At 44.9% G+C, this 11,402-nt stretch overlaps 1 pseudogene; it reads right to left on the minus strand.

Moving 5' to 3' along the window:
- Positions 1-1,271: 1,271 nt before the first annotated feature.
- Positions 1,272-1,805, minus strand: LOC149126036 (chromobox protein homolog 1 pseudogene; annotated as a pseudogene).
- Positions 1,806-11,402: the final 9,597 nt, after the last annotated feature.

Consider the following 11,402-nt stretch of genomic DNA (forward strand, 5'->3'; position numbering starts at 1 on the left):
GCACCTTTGCTACAGAATGATCTATCTGCCTGTGTTCACTCTCCCTTCCTAGTCTCCGTCTCCAAAGAGACGCAGTGTTTGGAGGTCCCCTTAATAATCATCTTTTTTGTTAATAAATCTATAGTTTTATTAAGACAAAAACTGACAGGTGGTATGAAGTTTCCACTTAAACAAAGTTTTTTGTTTGTTGAACCTGGCAGCCTTGGTAACTTCTGAACGGGCTTTGTCCTTTGTAGGGAACACCATTAAGCTCAGGCAGGGAATACCTTGGCTTACAGGTTTCAGGCATGCACAGCTTTTAAACAGTCTCACACAGTCCCCATTTGTGGTGTCAACGACATTTTTTGAAAAGGTAAAATATCCTGGACATAGAACCGAATCTTCAGTTAGTTGTTCTCTCTACTCTTTCACCATTTCCCCAATCAGGCCCCAAATTTTAATAAAAATGATCCAACCTGTTTTCCTTTCTCCCTATCCCATCCCTCCCACCCCTAAATAATACACCAGTAATAGCCAAAAACTACACAGGTGCTGCGCTGTAAAAACGCAGAGTTAACGCTACTGGGAAGAAGGCTGTGGGCTGTGGCGATGCTCTTTGAAGACCTACAGTGTCTTTCTGTTCTCCCACACAGCCAATCCTGCGAGTTTTGTCCTTCATAGAAGGCCCTTGGCTTTTCTCAGCAAAGCTCAGAACCGGCTGCCTTGAGACACTCACCCCATTCCCCTCCACTGAGATGCGTGTGTGCGCTGCACAGCCTGCAACAGCTTACAGCACTTGGGCTCTTGCAGGGCACAGAAACTGTCCTGGCTCTTCATAGTACGTCTTCTCAAGCCCCCTCTGTGGGACCTCTCCCCTCCCCACTTGATGCCTACAGCCGGATGGGACAGGGGCCGGTACTCAGGGGAGTTAACTCTTTTTTTTTTTTTTTAATTATTTTTGACAGGCAGAGTGGACAGTGAGAGAGAGAGACAGAGAGAAAGGTCTTCCTTTGCCGTTGGTTCACCCTCCAATGGCCGCCGCGGCTGGCGGCCGCCACAGCACATCTCGCTAATCTGAAGGCAGGAGCCAGGTGCTTCTCCTGGTCTCCCATGCAGGTGCAGGGCTCAAGCACTTGGGCCATCCTCCACTGCCTTCCCGGGCCACAGCAGAGAGCTGGCCTGGAAGAGGGGCAACCAGGACAGAATCCAGCGCCCTGATCGGGACTAGAACCCGGTGTGCCGGCGCAGTGAGGCGGAGGATTAGCCTAGTGAGCTGCGGCGCCGGCTGGGAGTTAACTCTTGTCATCTTTTTTGTCCTCATCCTCTGAAGGGTAGGAGTGCCATGTCAGCCTTTCCTCCCAGAAGGAGATGGCAGCCTGCAGGCACTTGACATTGGCCTTCTTCGCAGGGATCAGGTCTGCTGCATCAGTTTTTGCATCTCATCAGGAACAGGAGTCTGGCTCCAATAATCGGTGCCGGCTCCCACCTCTGGGCAAAGCCTCCTGGCTTTTCAGACTCCTTTCTTCTTTGGTTTGCTCTCTTCTCCCTTATCTTCAGACTTAGAACCAGCCTGGCGCTGGCCTCCCTCTGACTTCTCTATCATGTGCTGTTCTCTGTGACCGCAGAAACTCAGCCATGAGGTCAGGGCAATCCGGATTCTCTTTTGGTTCCCACGTACCATCGTCATCTGAGAAACCTTCCCACTTTAGGAGGTGCTCCACTTTGCTCTTTCCAGCGCGACAGTCAAGAACCTTTTCCACCACATAGTCCTCTTCCTCCTCTTCTAGTGCCTCCTCCACTTTCTTCCTGTTTTGTTTTTCCCCCATAGTGCCCACTGGCTTTCTGCTGCAAAGAGTGACATTGCTCAAAGCTGCGCCCAAGAGCTTGAGAAGAATCGGGGTAGTGCTACTGGTGCGTCGCATTGGGCCAGCAGGGGGCAGTGGCACCCAGAAAGCAACAAGCCGGGTGGCCGCAGTTGAGCCCCTCACTGAATTGGCATACCGCCGGCCCCGGACAACAGCCCTCCCGTATTAACAATCTTAATGCAATAAAGGACCCTGCAGGCTACATGCGGGGTGATATCCTGAGACTCCTGTTTCTACTTTTGCTCCTCAGAGGACAGCTAACGTCACTGCCAAGGTAAGTCGGAGAGGCACAAGAGCTGACCTCATCACAGCACGACTCTTAGTCTCAGGTGCCACCAAGAGCCCCAGGGATGTTTTACAGCAAAAAGAACTTTCCAGCCAAAGCACTGTGCAAGGACTCCAACTTGGAATCCTGGTCCGCTGTGTGCTGTCACCATAAAATGCCACAGACCAGGTCATTTGGAAGGAACCAAAATGTATTTTCTCACAGCCTCAGAGGTTGGGAAAGACCAAAATCAATGGACTGGCTGGTTCGGAGTGTGGCGAACACCATTGTCCTCACCTAGCAGGAGGCAGAAAGAATGAACTTGGCCACACCCTTTCATGAACTTGGGCACCAATCCCAATGGTCAGGAAAGAGCTCTCCTGACCTAATCACCTTGGCCATTACTTTGACCATTTAGCTTCAACCCCTAAACCCTGGCGAGGACACCTTCAACCAGAGCAGAAGACAAAGATGCAAATACAGATATGAAATACCCAGCCAAACGGGTGACCAAAGACTTCCATGCTTTAAAGATTAAGTCCCCATGAAAACACTTCTCAACGTTGAATATAGTCCTTTCTCTCTCAAGAAAAAAACAACCCTACTCTATTTCCTACAACAGGAGAGCTGGAAGGCAAGGAAGAGGGGAGAAACTGAACTGAAATTCATCTTCCTCATTTGTCTCTCTCCTAGCTGAAAACCACCGAAAGCGCTTCTATTCATAGTGAGACTGTCTTTGCTCCTAATACAGATTGCAGGACGCTAAGTGGGAGACTCTCCCACCTTTCACCGGCTGTGCCCAGGCAATGGTCCACACAACAGCAAGGTTAGGTCTCTAGAGGCAGAAGCTAAACCCCAACTCCAGCCACACAAAGGAATGCCCCCGGCTCTATACAGCCCCAGCCCAACCTGTTCCACTCCTCTCTGGGTTACATTCTCCCACACCAATATGATTTATTTCTAAGGCTTTTCTTAGCTTCCTAATTCATTCATTCATTCTTAACCCTCCCTTCTCCCAACCTCCCACTTGCTGGCCTTCATTCATTGATCAATCTTCTCTAAACTCACTCCCAGGAGCAAGTGACCACAGAGTCTCCCCAAGTCCCGAGAGGGAAAGACTGGACAGAAAAACAGGGAGCAGCCAGGCTGGTGTTGGGGAGGGTCTAGCCTGCTCACTAAAGCCCGGGGCAGAGTCCCCAAAACAAAGCAGCAGTGGTTTCTCCTAGGCACATGGGCGAAAACAGAAAGAAATAAAGAAAACAAATGGCTGTGAAGCAGCTTCATGGAGGCATGGCAGGGGAAAGCCTTCACCTCTGTTAGCCCCCACACGTGGGCTTTCTCCCGGCAACAGCCTGCAGCAGAACAGACAACCGAAGCTGCTGGTGTTTTCTTTGTTCAAGGTTAACTTTTTACAAGTCTGCTTCCCTCCCACTCACCCAAGCCTGCTGCAGAGCCTTGGCAGAGACAGCATTCCTGAGCAAAATAAAATGAAATACAATCAGCCCTCTACTGTCTGCTCCCACGTTCGTCTTACTGGCATCTGAAAGCAATATTCGACTCTCCCATCGCTGTCATCTTCCACCAGTTATTCCGCCCCAGGGCACAGCGCAGAGCGTGGAGAGGAGGAAGGAGACACAGCCCGCGTGCATTCACCTCCGTGCTGGTTTCTAGGAGATGCACTTGGGGTATCCCCTCCCCCATCCATGCCCCCAGGACTGGCCTCTCTCCTCCTTCTGCAAACCTCACACGGAGCCAAAAACGCACAGCAAGGCGGTTTTTTCGCTCAACTGTGCAAAGGTCAGACAAAAATGTGCTAAGGGCATTTTATTTTTCAACGCATATTAATCTCGGTTTTGCTCCCCCACTGAATCTCTCCTGAGATCCCTGGGAGTCAGGCAGCCGAGCCTGGTGTAGGCACCAGGCACCTTGGTGAGGCTGAGACAATGCCCATGGTCAAGGGCAGAACTTGAGTTGGGAGCCCTGGGCCTGGGCTCGGCTGGTGCAGCCTTGCGCCCACCCCATCCTCTCAGCCTTTGGGAGAAGAAAGCTCATGTTCAGGCAGGTGCTACCTCTAGTCTTAGCCCAAGACGAATGCTCCAGCAATGACTCTACAACTGGCATCTGTGAAATGATGAAAATTAATGAACACCAAGCGGCAGCTCACATGTCCAGGAAAGAATCGGATTCGGTTCTTGTTACTTAATGAAGGTCAAGTTCCCTTCTTTCTGGGAGAAGCAGAGAGCCAGCTAGGCCCAGTGCTTTTAGCAGGTCTGACCATGCCTTCCCCTCTGTTTCCTGCTGACCTGACACTCTCCCTGCTAAACTTCTGCTACCTATATTAGTACTGTTCCAAGCACAGCAAAAGCCCACTTTGTGTTTGCCAAACAAGACCTATTACTGTGTCTTCATGAGGTTTCCCTTGCACTAAATGAAGAGTCCTTTCGTTGAAAATCAGTCTCTTTATCAAGGGTAACAGAGCATCTGGTTATGCACTCCAGTGATTCAATTGCCAAAGCTCACTGGACCCAAAGGGCAGTGTCCAACCACGGCTGGCTGGTCATGAGTCCTGGGCAGGAGTCCTATTAAGGTTACACATTACAGAGAATTTTACCGTAGCGAAAGGCTACAGAAATAGCCAACAGAAGAGGATCCATTCCAGGACTGCTCCAAAAACAGTGTGCTTCCAGTGCATTTTTGTCCAAAAGTCCTTCCCCACAGGCCAGCTCCTACAGCAAGCCCAGCCACTTGGTGCTAGGGAGTGGACTGGGAACACAGGCTCAGGCTGCAATGCACACACTTAGACTCACCCGGTCACTGAGGACTCCAGATGTATTTGTATGAGAATTCTGCTTCTAGGAATCCCATTCCCATGAAGAACGTGGTAATCGTTTTTAATGCTTAGAGGTTCTGCTATTTTCATATCACACAGGAGGCAGCTTTTTGAAATCTTAGCTAAAACTTTTAGATTAACATCTACTGCGTGCAGGTTGACCCTTGGGCAAAGAAGACAGGAAGCTTTGGACTGCTTTTTTATTTAAATCTCACAGTTTAATCATGGGAGCCAGTTGCAGTCTTACGGGAAAAATGTCAGGAAACAGTAAAAATGAGGAAAGTAAGTACTTTAAATTGATACCTCCTCATACATTTTCCTAAACCTGCTTTTATCGGATGTGGGAAGTCATTTGACTACATTCAGAAAATTGTTTTCGTTCTACCATTTGGACTATATTGAAATCCTTCAACCAGCTGTTGGATTAAACATATTTAAAGTAAATTACCAGGGTGTACATTTTTAAAAATAATAATAAAGACTTCTGAAACTGGATAAGTAATGTTTAACTATTATACATCACTGCTCTTTTATTAAGAAGCACTTCAAACTCACAGCTCAATTTTGTCTCTAGCACAAAAACACAGAACACTGTATTATCTACAGATATTAATTTTTGAAACTCTTTCTTCCAGAAGAGATTCTGTGTTTTATTATTTATATTATTCTCAGTCACATATTAAATGCATATTGAGAAAGAGAATTTCTAAATTCTAACCCTGTCTTGGAAGAGCTAAGAAAGAAAGGAAAAATCACGTAAGAGAGTAACCGGCCCTCGTTGACATGGGGTTTCCAGCAAGTCGTGATAGAAGGACTTCTCCCACATTCCCCCATCTTCAGAACTGGAGAGCACTCAGCCTAAGCACTCGGTTTGGAATCAATCATGATTATTTTTAAATGGCTCTCCTCTCACGTCGTTACATCGGAAGTATAAACAGGGTGGGGGCTTCATCTCTTTGATTTCATGTTCTCTTTTCCAAATATGCATTTATTGATGCCTTTCAAAGCGGAGCTGTACGGCAGGCATTGGACCCCATGGTGAAGACGCTGGTTGGGATGCTCATATCCCATCCGTGATCGCCAGGGTCTGAGTCCTGCCTCTGCTTCGGATTCCAGCTTCTAGCTTCCTGCTAATGGACACCTAGGAAGGCAGCAGGTATTAGCCCAAGTAGTTGGATCTGTGCTGCCCACATGGGAGATTCGGACTGAGTTCCAAGCTCCCGGTGTTCGCCTCATTCATGTCCAGCCACTGTGGATATGTGGGGGAGTGAACCAGCCAACAGGAATATATTCTCTATACTTCTCTTTCTCTCTCAGCCTCTCAAATAAATAAATATAAATAAATATAATATAAATATTTATAAATATAAATATAAATAAAATTGTGAGTGTTGACTCATAATTATCAGAAATCAGAGACTTATTTTTGCCTAGGTAAGAAAAATTAAAAATACTCAGCAAGCTTCGTGTAGGGAAACACCCAGCTTATTTAAATAACCTTGAATTAGCACTGTTGGTTAAACATGATACAAGGCTATTTGCTCAAATTTTTAATTTTTAATGACTCTGTCTACTAACTAAAACGATGAGGGTATTGCGAACTGTGGATGTGGAAATTCTTCTGTATTCAATCTCTATCAACAGAGAAGAAACCAGAGGCAATTTTGGTGCCGTAGTTTTTGATGTAGCACAAAGATTTTCCCCAGCAGCTTGCAGCAGACCGATAAGTTGCTTGACCTGCCTGAATCTGTCTCACTTCACTGCAGATGTCCCGTCAAATCCATCAACTGCTGATTGGAATAGATTACCGAGTTGACAGAGCCCTGGGATTAGGCCCATCTTTCTGCAAGAGACTCTGGAAGCATGATGAGAGGTTATGGTTGCCGGGAAACTCAAAAGAAACACAGCAAGCTGCATGCAAGTATCACCTAGAGCTTTGTGTGATGCAATAGATGCAGCAAAACAGCACCAGCTCATGGCAGGTGCACTGGACGCTGGCAGCGTCAGGAAGGTGTGTCCAGCACTCACGCCAAGGGTAGCCGGAACATTTTCACAAAAGCAATCCATTTAACTCTGGAAGGTTTTAAAATAAATTTTCTCTCTTCTTGAAGCTTAACATTTCTGCTTAAACTAAAATTCAATGTTTTTTTTTTGACTTTTATAAAGAGAAAACAATGCTAGTTGAAGGCAATATTCTAACTTGATTTAAAAATCTAAGTTATTTGATTCATAAATGGGTTAAAAATCAACAACAAAAGTTTCTCATAAACCAGACTTGTTGAATGTTTTAACACAAGCTTCCTTTGGGACATATTGGTTTTAAAAGGTGTACCAGCACTAAAATGCATGACAGGAATGTTTTAAAATAAATTTCACTAGAATACCACTACTGTAGTGTTTTTGTTTGACCTCTAGCGAATTGACTTTTCTTATGTTCTACATTGCTGTCTTCTTTGAGTTGTGCCATGCAATAGGACCACCGTTCAATGTCATTTCAATCCTACAACAACGTGTATGTGTCTTAATCAAGAGAAGATGTACAATATGACAAGTCCTAGAGAGACTTGAACTTGAGAATAAATAGAGCATTGTGGGGAACTGACAGCGCCTTGCTGTGCAATGTGGTCTGATGACAGAGGAGCCAAAGTGTTATTTTCATATAAATACTGAGAACTCTGATGAATCCTAATATGGACAGGCTGTGCCAGGAATCATTCACTTTTCACACAAGCATTCTTAGCTTTCAAAGTATGACTACTTCTCCTTAGGGTAGAAATTTGAGGGGGTTGGGCATTATGAAAATTAAACACATATTTCACATTCACGCCAGTCTGCAGTTTCTAAATTTAAGCATTTTGATGTCCAAGATAGCATGAAGTCTAACAAACATCACCTGATTTGAAGTCTGTTAGATATACTCTAGAAAGTTTACATATGTGTCCTCAGACAAATTCTTCTCAAATTTGTATGGGGTCCACACCATCTTATTTCATAAAGAGAGAGACCACAGGCTCCGAGCACCTCTCCACAGGCATCCCCAAATCTGTTTCATTAGATTTCATTGAGTGAAAGGAGTCAGATCGGAAAAGTTACATTTCTCTGTATGTGGTCAGGGGTATAGTTTCTATATGTGATTATGTGTGATGATTCAAAGGCAGTATTGTAATAAAGAGAGTTATATTCTACTTTGTTACCACTCTAGCCTGCCTGGTCTCAATTTGTCCTTCTCATACTAGGTTGTTATTCGACATCAGTATACTACTTGTCCCCTTTAAACTTAAATTGTGTTCTTCAAAAGGACTTGGGGCTATGTTGCCTTCATTTTTCCCTAGAATTTGGTTTCCTTATCTTATCAAACGTCACCTTGTTTCAAGAAACTTACTCTGAACACCCTACTGGATAAGCCCTGCCCACTCCCATTTACATTCTCAGTTCCCTGCCTTGCTCTATTTTTTTTCTCATTTTGCCCTACATGTATTTTTCTAACACTAAATAGTCAACATAATTTACTCATACATGATCATGTAGTAAAGAATTTAATCTTGCCCACATAGAGATCTAGCTATTGGCTCATGGGAGGTAATTGCTAAAGCTTAGGGGTATCCTGTCTGATACAAGTTGTCTCCATACACCTGGGGGATTTGGATGAAGCCATGAGCCTAACAAGGTTATGTATGGAGGGAGCTTTAAGTCAGCTCTTGTCCTGACGGTTGATGTACAATGTAATACTTTATCCATTTTAGTATTTTGTTTTTGTTCTAGTACCATTGGTTGAACTCTGTAATTAACACACAATTGTTCTTAGGTGTTTAAATTTTAACTGAAAAGTGATCCCTGTTAGGAATTTGGAAAACATTATGCTGAGTGAAATAAGCCATTCCCAAAGGGACAAATACCACTTGTTCTCCTTGATAGGTGACAACTAACTGAGCACCAAAAAGGAAACCTGTTAAAGTGAAATGAACACTATGAGAAACGGTGACTTGATCAGCCCTCACCCTGACTGTTGATGAGCAGCTTAATATGTTATCCCTCACACAGTTTCACTCCATTTCCATAGGAACTGGAGACAGAGATAGCCATGTGGACCAGTGACAAAGTCTTGAGACTGAACCCTGAGTCTGGGGAGCTTCCTGGTTGGCGACACCCTGTGCTTCTTCCCACACATCTCTGCTGCTCCTCTCTCCACTGGGATGCCCTGTTTCACTTTCTTCTGGGAGAGGACATTTGGGAATTCCACGTTTAGAGACTTCCGGTACTTTTACCCTTGCCTGATTTTAATCTCTACCCTCTCACCATCATAAACCATAACCATTCATAGTTTTAATGTCTCCTAGTTTTAGAGTGTTTTTAACAACTTTTAATGGGTTCTGTCAGCCTTTCCAAAAAGTTGTCAGATCTGTGGGTGCTTTAGGAACTTACAAACTTGCATGTGGTAGCAGCAGTGGCGGGTAGACTTGGGTGCTCTTTCTGACTCAGTGGCTAGGTTCATATTTAATGATCAGTCCAGCTCCAGGAGGGCTGAGCTTTGTATATTTTATTCACTGATCTATCCCAAAACAATCAGAACACTGCATGCAGAGAGAGGAGTTGCTCTGTAAAAATTTGTTAATACTGGAAGTTGAATGTTTCTACTGGTTGCCTTCTGTTGTATTATTTCTATTATTAAATAACCCAAAGAAATATCTAGTTTCCCATGTATTTTAAAACAAAGAATGCAAAATGGATAAGAATCCCCTAATAATTTTGGACAATGCTTGGAGAAGGCAGTTTGAAAGGCAGGTCTGAGTCTTGTAAAAACAGTTAAGAGAAGGCATCCAGGGGCCAGCGCCATGGCGCAGTAAGTTAATCCTCCGCGCACGGCACCAGCATCTCATATGGGTGCCGGTTCTGGTCCTGGTTGCTCCTCTTCCATTCCAGCTCTCTGCTGTGGCCAGGGAGTGCAGTGGAGGATGGCCCAAGTGCTTGGGCCCTGCACCCACATGGGAGACCAGGAGAAGCACCTGGCTCCTGCCTTCGGATCAGCACAGCTCCGGCCGCCATGGCCATCTAGGGAGTGAACCAGCGGATGGAAGGCCTTTCTTTCTGTCTCTCCCTCTCATTGTCTGTGAATCTACCTTTCAAATAAATAAATAAATAAAATATTTAAAAAAAAAGAGAGAGAGAGAGAGAGAAGGCATTCAGTTCCTCTGGGAACCTTTCTCTGTCCTTCTCCACATCTGAAACAGAATGAATGGATGTGAAGAAGTATGTGGTCACTAAGAGGTAGAAAGACACTGAGCTCTTTAGTGGAGAAAAGCAAGCAGGCAGAGGTACCACTGTAACACTGGCACTGTCTGAACAAATGTTACCACGCAGGAAGGTCACGAAGGATTTGGCCCAAGGAAGGCAGATGCTTTGTACCTTTTCATAGTCTGAAATTGTTTTTCTCTGTGCAAGGATTTAGCTAAGCAGCTCTGTAGAATTTCAACAGAGGAAATGTGAATTTAAAGCCCAGATCAAAGATGAAACTGTTCACTTGTCTTGGTCTATTGATTTCATATGTTCATAGAAAGCAGATTTTTTTAAAGCTGTTAATCTTGTTCATATTACATCAATCGTGTAAGGCTGAGAGAGCACCAGGGATGGAGAGAGGCCCATTCCACTACATCTAAATCAGCCAGCCTCATAAAATGTCACGACGTGTGTGCTTGCAAGTGACTCCTGACCTCTCCACTGCCAAGTCAATTAATCTGTTTGCAGCTCCCTTCAAACTAATGTCCAATAATCTATGCTTTCAATACTAATCCTGATCAGTTATTTTGAAACCCTGTGGAGATGGAACATCCTAATTTGGTCATCAGTTCTAGAGATACATGATGATGATACAGGGCAAAGAGCTCTGTGCCCCTCTGGCCTGACACACCTCATCTGCCCCTTGCTCTCCATGTCTGTGATAATAATATTAGTCTATACCATATTCCTGAAGCTAATGAGTTACAGAAACATTCTTGAAAGTCATCTATGCACTGACCGTCCTTTCACTTTTACTTTCTGATAACCTTCACACGGGTAAGCTCCTGTTCAACTCACGCTTCCACCTCTTATTTGGAAATTACTCGAGTACCTCTGCCTGGACCACTGTGATGGAACCAAACTGTCACACTGCAGATGCAACGCACCCACTGTTCAAGGCAGCCATTTCAGCAGCCGAGGGCTTTTAATGCTATCACTTAGATATAGAGACCTGAATATGAAATATTGTGCACCTACTCAGTAAGCATAATCGGTCAACCAGTGCAAACCATGCCCTGGCAGCTGATGCAAGGACTAGGATCTTAGTATGCAGCATTCTGGCAGACACAGGGCACACTCAGTCACAACCAAACACTGAACTCACTGATTGTCTTCATGTTTATAGACAACAAGGTGGAGAATGGCACAGAGCAGAAAACGAAGCCAGCATGAGTTGACCGAGCAAGCA

The sequence above is a fragment of the Oryctolagus cuniculus genome, chromosome 6 (assembly GCF_051225735.1).
Source record: "Oryctolagus cuniculus isolate XC-2025 breed Fujian yellow rabbit chromosome 6, ASM5122573v1, whole genome shotgun sequence".
NCBI lineage: Eukaryota > Metazoa > Chordata > Mammalia > Lagomorpha > Leporidae > Oryctolagus > Oryctolagus cuniculus.